This window comes from Pinus tabuliformis, chromosome 9 (assembly GCF_031772625.1).
Source record: "Pinus tabuliformis cultivar Carrire ecotype Pingquan chromosome 9, CPIR1, whole genome shotgun sequence".
Lineage (NCBI taxonomy): Eukaryota > Viridiplantae > Streptophyta > Pinopsida > Pinales > Pinaceae > Pinus > Pinus tabuliformis.
Genome location: NC_142307.1, coordinates 90488922 through 90502361, shown reverse-complemented (window position 1 = coordinate 90502361; position 13440 = coordinate 90488922). Strand labels below are relative to the sequence as shown.

The window sequence follows — 13440 nt, the reverse complement described above, 5'->3', positions numbered from 1 at the left end:
TTATGTAAACTGAATTTTGTTATATTTTTGTTATATTATAATTAGTTCAGTGTCTCATTTATATAGATGGAGCCTTGTAGTTCAGTGTCTCATTTATATAGATGGAGCCTTGTAGTTCAGTGTCTCATTTTTTTTAAATTAGAAAATCAACGAAAAAGTACGTTATGCAGCGTGCTTATCTGAGAAAACTGCGCAATTATTCGTGGGCCAAGCTTTTATTGACTAAATAGATTTTTTTATCATCCAAATCTACTCAATTTTTTTGGGTGGTTCACAAACATGGTCAGTTACTTGGTGGTGCTACATTTACTTGCAAAAAAAATTTAGCTAAGGCCCCTCAACTTTGTCCAATTGAGCTAACCCTTAATATTTCTAAATCTACTCAATTATTTGTTCGATTGAGCTAACCTTTAGTACTTCCACATCTACTCAATTATTCGTCCGATTGAGCTAACCCTTAGTACTTCCAAATTTACTAAATTATTCATACATAATTATTCATGCAGAATTATTCATGCAGAATTTGGATAGTGTGACAGGAATTGGTTGGATTTATAAGTTTCAATTTGAATACTTCACAGATTTTTCAGAAAGCTAAATACATTTTGTTATATTATAAATATTTTTGTTATATTATAATTAGTTATGTAAACTGAATTTTAAAAAAATTAGTTATATTATAATAATTATATTATATTATATAATTATATTATATTGTTTTGTTATATTATATTAGTTATATTATAATTAGTTATGTAAATTGAATTTTATAATAATTAGTTATATTATAATTAGTTATGTAAACTGAATTTTGTTATATTTTTGTTATATTATAATTAGTTCAATGTCTCATTTATATAGATGGAGCCTTGTAGTTCAGTGTCTCATTTATATAGATGGAGCCTTGTAGTTCAGTGTCTCATTTTTTTTAAATTAGAAAATCAACGAAAAAGTACGTTATGCAGCGTGCTTATCTGAGAAAACTGCGCAATTATTCGTGGGCCAAGCTTTTATTGACTAAATAGATTTTTTTATCATCCAAATCTACTCAATTTTTTTTTGGTGGTTCACAAACATGGTCAGTTACTTGGTGGTGCTACGTTTACTTGCAAAAAAAATTTAGCTAAGGCCCCTCAACTTTGTCCAATTGAGCTAACCCTTAATATTTCTAAATCTACTCAATTATTTGTTCGATTGAGCTAACCTTTAGTACTTCCACATCTACTCAATTATTCGTCCGATTGAGCTAACCCTTAGTACTTCCAAATTTACTAAATTATTCATACATAATTATTCATGCAGAATTATTCATGCAGAATTTGGATAGTGTGACAGGAATTGGTTGGATTTATAAGTTTCAATTTGAATACTTCACAGATTTTTCAGAAAGCTAAATACATTTTGTTATATTATAAATATTTTTGTTATATTATAATTAGTTATGTAAACTGAATTTTAAAAAAATTAGTTATATTATAATAATTATATTATATTATATAATTATATTATATTATTTTGTTATATTATATTAGTTATATTATAATTAGTTATGTAAATTGAATTTTATAATAATTAGTTATATTATAATTAGTTATGTAAACTGAATTTTGTTATATTTTTGTTATATTATAATTAGTTCAGTGTCTCATTTATATAGATGGAGCCTTGTAGTTCAGTGTCTCATTTATATAGATGGAGCCTTGTAGTTCAGTGTCTCATTTTTTTTAAATTAGAAAATCAACGAAAAAGTACGTTATGCAGCGTGCTTATCTGAGAAAACTGTGCAATTATTCGTGGGCCAAGCTTTTATTGACTAAATAGATTTTTTTATCATCCAAATCTACTCAATTTTTTTTGGGTGGTTCACAAACATGGTCAGTTACTTGGTGGTGCTACGTTTACTTGCAAAAAAAATTTAGCTAAGGCCCCTCAACTTTGTCCAATTGAGCTAACCCTTAATATTTCTAAATCTACTCAATTATTTGTTCGATTGAGCTAACCTTTAGTACTTCCACATCTACTCAATTTTTCGTCCGATTGAGCTAACCCTTAGTACTTCCAAATTTACTAAATTATTCATACAGAATTATTCATGCAGAATTATTCATGCAGAATTTGGATAGTGTGACAGGAATTGGTTGGATTTATAAGTTTCAATTTGAATACTTCACAGATTTTTCAGAAAGCTAAATACATTTTGTTATATTATAAATATTTTTGTTATATTATAATTAGTTATGTAAACTGAATTTTAAAAAAATTAGTTATATTATAATAATTATATTATATTATATAATTATATTATATTATTTTGTTATATTATATTAGTTATATTATAATTAGTTATGTAAATTGAATTTTATAATAATTAGTTATATTATAATTAGTTATGTAAACTGAATTTTGTTATATTTTTGTTATATTATAATTAGTTTAGTGTCTCATTTATATAGATGGAGCCTTGTAGTTCAGTGTCTCATTTATATAGATGGAGCCTTGTAGTTCAGTGTCTCATTTTTTTTAAATTAGAAAATCAACGAAAAAGTATGTTATGCAACGTGCTTATCTGAGAAAACTGCGCAATTATTCGTGGGCCAAGCTTTTATTGACTAAATAGATTTTTTTATCATCCAAATCTACTCAATTTTTTTTGGGTGGTTCACAAACATGGTCAGTTACTTGGTGGTGCTACGTTTACTTGAAAAAAAAAATTAGCTAAGGCCCCTCAACTTTGTCCAATTGAGCTAACCCTTAATATTTCTAAATCTACTCAATTATTTGTTCGATTGAGCTAACCTTTAGTACTTCCACATCTACTCAATTATTCGTCCGATTGAGCTAACCCTTAGTACTTCCAAATTTACTAAATTATTCATACAGAATTATTCATGCAGAATTATTCATGCAGAATTTGGATAGTGTGACAGGAATTGGTTGGATTTATAAGTTTCAATTTGAATACTTCAGAGATTTTTCAGAAAGCTAAATACATTTTGTTATTTTGTTATATTATAAATATTTTTGTTATATTATAATTAGTTATGTAAACTGAATAAAGCATCCTCAAATGTTTGTTAACTAAGTTTATTTTGTAATGAGATTTAAGAAATCGTTTTGATAAACCTCTTGGAAGAAGGTTACAACTTCCAACATCCAGAGGTTTAAAAGTTTGCCTAATCTTTGTTTTTGTTGTTGCAAAACCTTTCTATCTTTTCAAAATCGTATCGATGGAAATTCAAGTAATCATCCAAGGCACAAATCCAAACTGGGTAGGCACTTAATCTCTGAGATATAGCTATTAGATTTGAATCCTACCATCAAGATCCATTCGGTTGGATACAATGGGCTAAATAATGGTAGGCTCACATTCATAAGACATTATCCATAAAAGTAGAGAGGGGGTTTTGCTTGCAAGGTTGATTGTATGGAAGCATTCCTGTAGTTCTTCATTCAAAGAAGTTAATCTACCAGGTCTTTTTAGTTCGAATTCACTTATGTTCTAGCTTACGCACTTGAAAATGGCATGGTCTTTGCATGGTTGAGAGTAGAGAAACATTGTTGTGGTTGTTCACATGAAGAAGCACTAACTCTGTTTGATCGTAGGAAAAATTGTTGTGGTTGTTCATATGAAGAAGCTCTAACTCTGTTTGATCACAGATAGATAGAATATTCGCAGTCTATGGAATCCTTATACTCAGATTTTAGAAAACATAATAAGGGTACTTACAATTTCTCTTGTGTAAATATGGATTATCGCCCATGTTTCTTGTTTTATAAAACTATCACTCAGAGTCATAGTTTGAAGAATATGGCAGTGGAAGAATTAAGCGTCTTCATTATTTTATATTTTGAAATTTTTAGTTGAAATTGGATAAAACAATTTTCATGTTAAATTTAGATGTTTTGATGTTTTGATGTTGTATTAACTATAAAGTCAGCATCCAAAAAACACTAAAACATTATATTGTGAAGAATTCAGAATTTAAATTTGTGATTTCAATAAAGAAAATTAGATTATAGCTAAATTTTAAATAAACATCCAAAATTCTTAAAAAGGTTACAAGCACAAAGCCAAATCTTTCTGACTTGTAAGTAGTTGACCAATTTCTGTGTTTTTCTTGGAAACATGGCAACTTATTTCACTGTTATTCCTGGTTAACTCCCTACCGAGAAAGCAAATGTATTTTTCAGTCTTTAACCCTTTTAGGCAGAAACAAGTGTTAATTACCATTACAAATACTCCCAAAGATGATAATGGATTAAAACGTTCATATTGACTCATTTTTCTATTCAGTTTCCATGATGGACAGATGGTGAATAAAAGTCAATATTGCTTCAAAGTAAGGTCTCTAGACCCAGATTGCAGCACCGGGTGTTAGATGCAGCAGCCTTGTAGACATAGTGATTCCTGTAACAATCCAAAGTAAATATAAAGTTAATTGCCTAATTAATATCAAATTCAAACAAATGAGAACTTACATATATTACCTGTGATCAATGTCTGCTCAATGACAACAAGGTTTTGGGGACGACTCTCCACCCAACCGTAGACTCAATTGCGCAAGGATTTGCTACAACTGGCCACCCTCAAGCCCTCAATCAACGTACTATTGTCAGTGACTCCTATGTCTTAGAACACCATTCTCCCAAGAGAATGAAAGATAGAATCTTGGAATGATAGAATGCAGGAATGTCTCTCATCTTCCTCACCATCTATTAAATAGAACAAACATTGGAAGGGGAACCACATGCACACACTCCATGTGTCTACATGCAACTTTCTTGTTTTATTTCTTTACTTTTCTTTTGATTTTTAGCTTTCTTGTTTTATTTTCTTCTTTTTGATAGTTTTCTTGTTTTATTTCTATTTATTCGTATTTAGAGCTTTAGTATGGTTATTACTATTTTTATTTTTATTATTTTTATTTATTTTCTTGTATATGATTTTAATATCATTTATTATTTAACATTTACGATTTATTATTCATTATTAAGTGATTTATTTATTATTATTTATCATTTATATTATTAATTATTATTTTTGTATTATTTATTATTTATTATTATCTTTATAATTTATTATTTTATTTACTTCATGTTGCCAACACCCTCTATTGAACTATTATAACCAGTAGGCATTCAAAGTCCCCAACACCCCAGGAAATCTCAAGGAATCTCTGTCCTTTTTCCCACTTTCGGCACTAGGCATAAGCTTGACCCTGTCTGTATCCTAGTCCAAGGCTAGCCCCAAGGCTTGCACCTGAATCAGACCTGATCTGCCCCAAGGCAAGCATCTGCTCTGGTACTCAATGACCCCCAGCATCTCACAAGGTTGGCCCACTCCCTGCGCAACTACTAAGGTGCACAGCCCCAGGCATTGAAGTCCTTTACATCCCTTCCAGACTTCAGCATCCCAATCTAATAACAGACACCTAGCCTAGAACATCAGGCACTTGGCCTCCTCAAGATGGTCCCATAGCCCTTGAAGAGCTATCCATCAAGAGTTATACAGAAGACAAAGGAACCACTGGCATATGTAGTGTTAATTGAGTTTTGTCCCCAACCCATATGGTGTTACTTATTCTCCCTCGTGCATATAGGCTTGCATGAGATCATCAAATAAAGCGACCCATTTGTGGAGTCCTGTGAATCATCACACCTCAACATGCGTCCAATGCATTAACCATACCATCATAGTATCATAGGAAATAATCCACATGCCAAGTCTTGCATGTCATCATGAGAACGTTCATCTTTGTTAATTGCAACATTATGGATAATAATGAACTACATGCTCATGCATGTCATAGATTTGTACACAACTATCGCATGTTTCAGTTATACCATCAACATAATTATATCAAAGACATATCGTGACTTCACATAATTGAAGCACATGTCAATAATCCTCATAATATAGCATCATATTTCCCATGCCATGTTATGCATATCATATCCATCATGAGTATTGGACATTAAATACCTATCATCACGTAGTAAATGAATATGTCGATATACTTTGACATAATGTCATATTACCTATTCATATCGCTATCATCATATGGATACATTATCAATATAAGAATCATCATATCATGAAACATCGTCAATATGGTTTCATCAAGTTATCAATTACTTTTCAATAATCACTTCTTTCAACTAGGAAGTTGATCATTTACACCATCGTATAGGTATCTAAGTACATCGTTAAATTTCGCATGAGCCTCATCATCTTGACTCTTAATCTCTTGAGGAAATTCTGGTGAAATTCATTGTTTAAGATATTACTAGTTATACCATCATTATCTTGAAATTAAAATCCCTTGGTTTTGCCTTCATTTACCCTTTGGCTTACCGATTTACTGGTATGAGGTGGTATGAGGGTTTGTTGATCCATGTTGACTTATACATATATCACTTAACAATTATCATTTTCATCCACCAAAAATATTTTTTATCTTGTCAAGTTCCTTTATTAAATTGAATTTAATTTCTCACGTCTAGTCATTGTGGTTTTTGTACCTCCTCTTAAAACTTAACACTGATATACTTCGAAAATGTTGTTACTCTTTCCCAACTTGATTAATACCTAAAAAATAATTTCATTAAGATGGCCACCAAATGTAATATGCTTATCATCAACATAATAAAATTGCCTAATCCTTTATCTTGTTATCCATAATTCATTCATATAGTTAGTCACTTACAGAAAACTTTACAATGTGGCTCTCCCATTGTTCTAGATGTTGTTATGCACACAAATTATCTTATCCAATCATTCTATTTATAATACCATCTAGGTTCCGTAAAAATGTCCTTCACTATTATCATGATTATTCAACTTCATTAGTTGATTGCTAATATTTTCTTCTTTAAGTGCATCATCCTTAGATAGACCTTATAGTGATACCAAGTTATGTTTATTCCATTATGTTCCAAAATAGGTTGCCTCTTCTTACTGATTTCTTACCCTTGTTGTGATACTTCTTCTCTACCACCTTAAGCAACTAATGCACATTGGCCATAATCACATGAGCTATCATTAGTTATCATCCTTAAAAAAAAAGTGCAAGTTTCTCCTTTCCTTTTCTCCTTAGACAACTTTTATCCACTATATGCAATTAACCTTGAATCACGAATTCTTATACTCAACATCATACAGTTAATTAAACTAAATTGAAATCATAGGGTATGATTTAGATGTATCATAATGTTCAACCCATAAAACATGACTTAGTCTGTCTTAGCTAAGTAAGCGCTCCAAATGGGTTCACAACATCTTAATCATCAAGATCATATTGAGAGAGTTGTGTTCTTTTAATAACAGACTAGAGAAATACCAAGCCACTGCTATTGCTAAAGGACAATGAGAATAGTAATCCAACCCAGATAATTAGTGAAAAATATGATCAACATTCAAGGATTGTTAGATCAGATTGAATAATGAATAGATGCAAGTGAATAATGATCAGCTAAAGGTAATAAGATATCAGAGTTTATCCTTTGAATTGGAACAAATTTCACTGTCTTAGAGCACTTCAATTGGTGAAAATTTCAACTTCAATTATCCAATTACTTCAAGTGCTATGTAAACTGTGTTGTAAAATGAACCGGTGGTGAGTAGTTACACCAACATTAAATATTTGTTACAAAAACATGCAAGCATACCACATCAATAGTGCAATCTTTTAGAGAATTATACATCATTAATTATGGGTAGATTATCGCCATCAAGATTAGAAGATTATATACTTTTCCAATGAATCAATGAGTCATAATAAAACTATATCTTAATTTATGTGACTCATTTAGAATTTTGCTTTGTTATATGGTTGTAATGGAGAGAGCTATGCGAGCACAAACAACTCAAAAAAAATGAGATAGTGGTTTTACCATGTAATGAGATTCTAATGAGAGCAGAGATCCACCAAGGAAAGGACCGGTATCCAAACCAAATAATCTATTTTCTATAATGATGCATGAGAAAACCAATGAGGAACTAATGAGTGCACCAAACTTTAACTTATACCAGCCAAACACTTATAGTTGATCCTCCAAAACAGATGGTGATACCCCTGGAATTTCAGGTCTCACTTATTTAATATCAGACTTTTGTAATGATTCTTAAGAAATAAGCTTGCTGTAGCTAATTTAACAAGTATATCAGTCTACCAAAGCCATATCAGTTATCAAAATGTGATGAAAAAGAAAGTTGATGAGCTGTAAAGAAAAGAAGGTTGATCTAGAGACCTCGTACGAGAAATAAAAACACTACTGTAACTCAAGATTCATCACTGAAGAAGCATAAAATAAGAACCAATATACTCAATAATAATTATTATCAAAGTCTAATAAGGTTTATAAGTTATCCTTATTATCAGAGTTTATGAGTTTAATAAGATATACTTTTATCATAAATCATCAACAATCACAATCCTTAAACCATAAATTACAATATAAGGATCGAAACATAACCAGGAAACTCTGGAGCAAATGTATTGGCTACAATACATTTTAGCTATAATGATTTTAGCACGTTTAAAGATCTGGTGACAAGTGGAGAGGAGAGATTGTGGATTCTGTCAGGACGTTCATCGCAGAGAATCAGATGAAGGTTACTACCTGTTGTCTTTGTCGAGATAAAGGTACCTGTGCACTTACAAGTTTAACATTTTCAGTACATGAATTGAAATATAATTGACTTGTCGCAAACATACTAGTTGCGTAATAACAAGAATTAACGCCAAAAGGTAAATGGAAGTAAAAAACCACCTCGCATGCAAAGGATAAGCACTTCAACACATTTCGTATTCCAGTTCTATTCTTGACAAAATTGATTGTTCACCGGCACAAAATTATCAAATTCTAGTTCTATTCGTGACAAAATTGATAGTTCAGCGGCACAATATTGCCGAATATGAGGATAAAACTTTACGCATTCAATAATAGTCTTTGAAAACTATGAACTCAACTGATGCTCCCACACTGGCATAGATTGGTAGCTCTTGACAAACCTCCACCGACCCAATCTCCCTACGTGCACAAATCTAAAGCTTCAAGTGAGGCTCCAAATTTTCATCAAATTATGATAAAATTCAATCATGATGAAATAATGTTTATATGCAATTGCATATAGCGATATTGGAATCAGTAAGAGTTGTGTTCTTGCAATAATAGACTAGAGAAATTCCAAGCAACTAATATTGCTAAAGGATAATGAGAACAACAATCCAACCCAATTAGTGAATAGTATGATCAACATTCAAGGAATGTCATCTCTGTTTTCTTTTTAGATCAGATTGAATAGTAAAATAATGAACAAATGCTAGTGAACAATGATCATCTAAAGGTAATAAGGTGTCAGAGTTTATCCATTGTGAATTGGAACAGATTTCACTATTTTAGAGCACTTTAATTAGTGACAAATTTCAACTTCAATTATCCAAATACTTCAAGTGCTATGTAAACTGTGTTGTAAAATGAACTGGTGGTGAGTAGTTACCATCCAAGATTACAAGATTATATACTTTTCCAATGAATCAATGAGTCATAACAAAACTATGTACCTTTAATTAGGTTACTTGTTTAGAATTTCACTTTGTTATATGGTTGTAGTGGAGAGAACCATTGTAGTTGATTATAGCACTTTTCATTTTATGAAATAGCGTTTAGAAAATTATAAGAGGAGGCAAGCGCAAACAACTCAAGAAAATGAGATAGTGGTTTTACCATGTAATGAGATTCTAATGAGAGCAGAGGACCAAAGAATCTTCTGTCTATAATGATGCATGAGAAAACCAATGAGGAACTAATGAGTGCACCAAACTTATACCAGCCAAATATTTTCAGTTGATCTTCCAAAATAAATGGTGGTACCCCCAGAATTTCAGGTCTCATTTCCATAATTTAATATCAAACTTCTGTAGTGATTTTAAACAAATAAGTTGGTTGTAGCTAGTTTAACAAGTATATCAGTCTACCAAAGCCAAATGAGCTATCAAAATGTAATGAAAATAAAGTTGATGAACTGTAAAATAAATTATTGATATAGAGACGTTGTATGAGAAATACTACTATAACTCAATATCAAGATTCATCCCATAAAATAAGAACCAATATACTCAATAATAATTATTATCAGAGTCTAATAATAACAAGGTTAATAAGTTATTATCAGATTTTATGAATTTAATAAGATATATTTTATCATAAATTATCAATAATCTCAATATATTTAAACCATAAATTATCAACAACCACAAATTTTGTAGTATAAAACCATGGAAAGCATGAGTTAGAAGGTAATAATGATTTCAGAATAAACTTAGAGAATTGTCTCAATGTAAAATCCAAATTCAAATTACTAAAGCTTAAGAATATTGGTGGCATTATTGTGCTAAGAAGGTACTTGAATTTTGAAGGAAATTTTATTCATCACCAATATTAATTCTATAGATTCATGATAAATTGAAAGATTTTGTGTTTTTAAGTATTTGTTTAAGCAAGTGTATCTTAAGATTCTTATGGATATTAAATAATTACTCTAAGAAATCAAACCATCAAGAAATATTCCACACCATAACAAGAAGAGACACCGCCACCTGACCCAGAACCGAATCGGTTGACTGGGAAGGTTATCCCTCCCCAACACAAAATAAAATCATTTTATTAATTATATGGCCTACCTGCAAGCACACCCATGAAGGCAACACCATATCAAATCCCTTAAATTACAATACATTTACCCATAATAATTTCCCGGATAAGACATAAAATTGCCTGCATGTGTATAGAAACCCAATACATCATATTAAATGTTTGCAAGGGTGTAACATATCTGCTGCTATAGCTGATACACCTGATACATCTGTTAACTTTTGATATCTCATAAATGAACATGATGCTCGCCTGAAGAAGAAATGCTCGATTGAAAGCGTAGAAAGAGGGACCATATTGCACAGTTTTGGATCAAGAGGGGTGGCATGGCTCAAGGAGACTGTTGTAAATTCTCGGGTGACAAGTGAACTTGTGAGTTAATAGGCTCGCAAAAATGGTGCTATACAAAATCTTAATCAAATGAGTGATCACCGAGGGTGATAAATCATACAATCAAAATGGAGGGTATAACCAATAATATAGTGAATCAAAGTCACCCATGAAAATAATGAAATGAGCGGCGCAACACTGCTATAAAATATGACTACTGAGTTGGAATGAGACATACATCAAATATCACTGGAGTAAAATTTGAATTCAATTACTATCATATCACCACTCAAAAGCCAATCAAACTTTCCAACGAGGTTTCCATCAACATATTGCAATACTAAATATAAAATTTCATTTCTCAGGAACTATTAGCACGTATTGGCCATGATATATCTCTGTCATAAAAGTATAATGTAATATATGGCACACGTCATGATCTCATACAAAGCGTAAGTCACATCATAATTATAATATAATTATTCCAAAACTAAAGTGCATAATATATCAAGCATCAAATATCACAACCTTCATCCATCACATGAAATATCCAATAGTCATGCAGTACAACTAACCTCACATCCTAATGCCATGTCCTTTACTTATCATCATGAAAGAAAGAAGACCTGCAACAATATTTTAGAGTGGAACAGAACCAATTCAAGGAGGGATTAAACTGTGGTGTAAGGTCAATGTTCTTTCTTAGTTGTAGTTCCTTGAAGTTTTGAGCATGAAGGACACTAACCCTTAAATTATGGTAGTTTGAAGCAGAAAAGCAAAGGAATACTTCTACCTTCTTATCAAATTAAATATTCTAGGTTGATTGTTCATGCTTATTTTTTTTTATTTCCTACCTAATAATAAAAACATAAAGGCTCACCTATTAGAAGACCTGAAAACCAACAAACACGCTCCATCATCAAAGTCAATTGAAAAGTTGGGTGTGAATACAATACTAGTTCATTCGTTTCTTTAAAGATACGGGGATAGTAGTTCTTATTAATGAATTGTAGAAGTTGAAACAACCTTTGAGTAATGCTCTCAGGGAAGAGCTTGCAGAACAGGAGAGGGAATTCATGGATTCTGTTCTTGAGAGACCAGATGAAGACAACGGCTCTACAAATGGTAAGGAACATAGGTCTAGGCCTCCGTTGGAGTTGGGAGTGTATTTTTGGAGAGATTTGTATGGGAATTCGATGGGCCTTGGTGCTATTTCATGACAAGGCTCTTAATCAATCAATCAAGGAAAGGTAGACAATGCAAGGCATAAGGCGGAGGATGGAATTGGGACGTGGTGCGAGGAATGGCACAAGTTGCTCCAAACCACTGTACATATTCATTATAATTATTGTCACAATTTTATCATCTCCTGTATTCCATTGCTTTGGAATTGTTGGGGCTTCCAAGGCCAACAGAACCTCGCAGCCAACTTGTAGCAAGGTGTGCGTCGTACAGGATTGTAATTCTCTCGGAATTCGATATGGTAAATATTGTGGCATTGGATGGATTGGCTGCCCTAGTGAGGAGCCCTTCGACGATCTCGATGCATGCTGTAAACCCCATGAGGAATGCATTGAAAAAAAAAAGGATGATGAATGTGAAATGCCATGAAAAGCTCAAGAAGTATATAAAAAACATTCAAAAGTCTAGAAAGCCTGGATTTTCTGAGCAGTGCTCCTATGACGTAGCAGTCCCGACCATGACTCAAGGCATGGATATGGCCATTATGTTTAGCCAGTTTAACAGTCCTGGCCATGAATTGTAAGGAACACAGTTCTGTAACTGATAAAGAACATAGCTTTGCCAATGATGGAGGCTTAAATAATGAGTATTCTAACGGAAAATGAATTATGACAAATGGATGCTCCGAAGAGTCTAGAAAGGGCCACAAGGAGAGTTTTGCAATGAAGCAATGTCTTTTGTGTAATTATAATATCGAGCGGATCCAAACATATATTAGGACACTGATAAAATCTATGCAAACTAATATCAGTTTGAATGGCATGTGTTGGAAGCTTCTAAGGTTGTCAGATGATCATCCTGGTGCAAAACCAAATCGAGTTATGACCTTATATAATCTGAGAAGAAGATCTTTATGCATCATCAATGATTGGATCATGTATGACATCGAGGCCACCTAATGCAACTATTTCACACAAGGATGCCTTTCAAATTTGTGTACATCATGCAAGGTAGTGGTTGTGTGACTTGGACCAGCCCATTCATCCAAACTATACTTTTTCCTATAAGAATTTGAGGGAGAGACTGAACGACATTCTTGACAAACAAACAGAATAAAAATAAATAAATTAAAAAATTAAATTAAAAAAAAAAAAATTCTGTACAAAAATGAGCCTATAAACAATGGGTAACGAATTAATGGAAACAAATCAGAATTATGGAAATATAGAAACCCCTGAGCCCTTAATCAACGTACTACTGTCAGTGACTCCT

General features: G+C 32.0%; 1 pseudogene; it reads left to right on the top strand.

The window, feature by feature from the left end:
* Positions 1-12264: 12264 nt before the first annotated feature.
* LOC149147245 (putative phospholipase A2 homolog 1 pseudogene) lies at positions 12265-12751 on the top strand (annotated as a pseudogene).
* The last annotated feature ends 689 nt before the right edge of the window (positions 12752-13440 follow it).